The 3,335-nt window shown below is 41.2% G+C and overlaps 1 pseudogene; it reads right to left on the reverse strand.

Moving 5' to 3' along the window:
- Positions 1-344: 344 nt before the first annotated feature.
- Positions 345-1,009, reverse strand: LOC113224895 (annotated as a pseudogene).
- Between the last annotated feature and the right edge of the window lie 2,326 nt (positions 1,010-3,335).

Here is a 3,335-nt window from a genome sequence, read left to right on the forward strand (position 1 = left end):
TTAACACATGAAGCAAAGATCTTCACATTTCATGTCCATTTTATAGGGTCATCCACATGCCTCTTTCCCAGACCTCTTTATCCCCAATATTTGTCCTTCCAGCCCGTGACCAAACAGGAAGCCTTTTGCTAGTGCCCATAAATTAATGTATAACTTTACTTTGAGCCATAAACCAAAGCTCTGCCCACTTACAGGTGTTCCCCTCACTGCTGTCTTTTAGACCACTCCTAAGTGATTGCCTGTGGCACTTGGACATCAGAACTGTCACCTTTGGGTTCCCCCAAAAAACTAGGGCAGCAACGGAAAAAGGGCAGGCTAGGCCAAGAGTGAGGAATAAACAGTTTCTATTGGTTTCGGACCAGGAGTCCATGGGTCTTGAGTACCTCTGTGTATCTGTCAATACTCTTCTTCACATTCCTCTCAGCCTGTTTCTGCAGCCTCATAAACTGCTCCTTCCCCCTTTGCCCCTCCCCATTCTTTCTCCTAATGGATCTTGACTTTCTCCTTCCTCTTCTCCTCCAGAATGGCTGTCACTGCTTGGTATTTCCAGGCAAATTTGTGAACCAGGCACCCCAGGTAGGCAAACTTCTGTGTGGGCTTCAGGTGCACAATCTTGAGTAGAGCAGAAATCACCATCCACTTTTGCAAAGGGCAGGGCACAGGGAGTGTGGATCCCATCAAATACCTTGAGATGGTCCAAGGTGGCCAGGCCTCACTTGGTTTTATGGGGCAATATGCCACTCATGGTTCAGCCAAAAGATACAGTTAGGTGCCCGAAAGTGGAAGAGACTCAGAAGTGGTAGGGTCTAAAGAGAGAGTTGGTGCTCATGGTCTTGTGGAAGGTTAGATACTGAAACTTTTTCCTGTAGAAGTTGACAAAAATGCTGATGTCCTTGCAGTGCAGGACCTCCAGCTTCCTGCCCAGTGGTACCTGCTTGGCCGTTATGACCACCAGGCAACTCAGGAAAGGCCTAGGCCATCCGATTACCAGAAGCTGCCCCTTCAACATCTTCAACAGCCACTTGGAAAAGGCCAGGAACTATTTTACCAAAGGGATTTAAGTCTGCACTGCAGATGGCATGACCTTGCTCCATAACCGTAGAGATCTGTGTTGTGATCTTCAAATGGGACTTGATATAAACTTTTTTATTTTTACAAAGGCAAGGAAATTCAAACATTGAAATTTGTAAGAAAATAAAAATCATTCCAAATCCTATAACTGGAGACAATTTGTTGATTCATCAATATCCTAGTGAGCATTCTTTTAGACCTTTTACTATATATTTATAAAAATAGAACTATGTCTGTAATTGCTGCTTTTTAAAAAATTTGTTTTTTATTTATTATTTACGTTGTTTATAGAGACAGGGTCTTGCTCTGTCACCCAGGCAGGAGTGCCGTGGCATAATCAAACTCACTACAGCCTCCAACTCGTGGGATCAAATGACCCTCCCATCTCAGCCTCCCCAGCAGCTGGGACTATAGGCACACCACCACATCTGGTTAATTGTTTTTTGTTTGTTTGTTTGTTGTACAGACAGGGCATCGCTATGTTGCCCAAGCTGACCTTAAATTCCTGGTGTCAAGCATCCTCCCTCCTCAGCCTCCCAAGGTGCTTTGGTTATAGGCATGAGCCACTGAATCCATCCAAATTGGTTTTTTTTAAAAATTAAACACTATGTCAATGAATTTAGACATACATCTTTTTTTTTTTTTTGACTATTTATATGATGAAATGAATATTTTGTTATAAATTCCTTTTCACATTACAGTTAGGTATATTTTGTTGTATGTACTTATGACTTTCATTTCAGGACTGTAAGCGAGTGTTACAAAGTATTTATTATCAAAAGGGCATGAAGTCAGCTGGGATAGAGAAGTACTGCTTATAGATGGACACAGAGTATCTTCAATTTTCAATACTAAAAATATTCTGATGAATACCTTTGTATACTCACATTTTGCAATGGGTTTGTTAGGCCAGATGGTCCACATGTGCAGAAATTTGGCACATTGTACCAATTCACCTATATACCAACAGGGCATGAGAGTGCCAGTTTCCTCATATGTTCACCAACAATAATGCTGCCATGGTTTGGATGTGATTATTTTGCCAAAACTCTCATTGAAATTTTTTTTTTTATTATTATTGTACTTTAAGTTCTAGGGTACATGTGCATAACGTGCAGGTTTGTTACATATGTATACTTGTGCCATGTTGGTGTGCTGCACCCATCAACTCGTCAGCACCCATCAACTCGTCATTTACATCAGGTATAACTCCCAGTGCAATCCCTCCCTCCTCCCCCCTCCCCATGATAGGCCCCGGTGTGTGATGTTCCCCTTCCCAAGTCCAAGTGATCTCATTGTTCAGTTCCCACCTATGAGTGAGAACATGCAGTGTTTCGTTTTCTGTTCTTGCAATAGTTTGCTGAGAATGATGGTTTCCAGCTGCATGCATGTCCCTACAAAGGACACAAACTCATCCTTTTTTATGGCTGCATAGTATTCCATGGTGTATACGTGCCACATTTTCTTAATCCAGTCTGTCACTGATGGACATTTGGGTTGATTCCAAGTCTTTGCTATTGTGAATAGTGCCGCAATAAACATACGTGTGCATGTGTCTTTATAGCAGCATGATTTATAATCCTTTGGGTATATACCCAGTAATGGGATGGCTGGATCATATGGTACATCTAGATCTAGATCCTTGAGGAATCGCCATACTGTTTTCCATAATGGTTGAACTAGTTTACAATCCCACCAACAGTGTCAAAGTGTTCCTATTTCTCCACATCCTCTCCAGCACCTATTGTTTCCTGACTTTTTAATGATTGCCATTCTAACTGGTGTGAGATGGTATCTCGTTGTGGTTTTGATTTGCATTTCTCTGATGGCCAGTGATGATGAGCATTTTTTCATGTGTCTGTTGGTTGTATGAATGTCTTCTTTTGAGAAATGTCTGTTCATATCCTTTGCCCACTTTTTGATGGGGTTGTTTGTTTTTTTCTTGTAAATTTGTTTGAGTTCTTTGTAGGTTCTGGATATTAGCCCTATGTCAGATGAGTAGATTGCAAAAATTTTCTCCCATTCTGTAGGTTGCCTGTTCACTCTGATGGTAGCTTCTTCTGCTGTGCAGAAGCTCTTTAGTTTAATTAGATCCCATTTGTCAATTTTGGCTTTTGCTGCTGTTGCTTTTGGTGTTTTAGACATGAAGTCCTTGCCAATGCCTATGTCCTGAATGGTACTACCTAGATTTTCTTCCAGGGTTTTTATGGTATTAGCTCTAACATTTAAGTCTCTAATCCATCTTGAATTAATCTTCGTATAAG

This window comes from Piliocolobus tephrosceles, chromosome 10 (assembly GCF_002776525.5).
Source record: "Piliocolobus tephrosceles isolate RC106 chromosome 10, ASM277652v3, whole genome shotgun sequence".
Lineage (NCBI taxonomy): Eukaryota > Metazoa > Chordata > Mammalia > Primates > Cercopithecidae > Piliocolobus > Piliocolobus tephrosceles.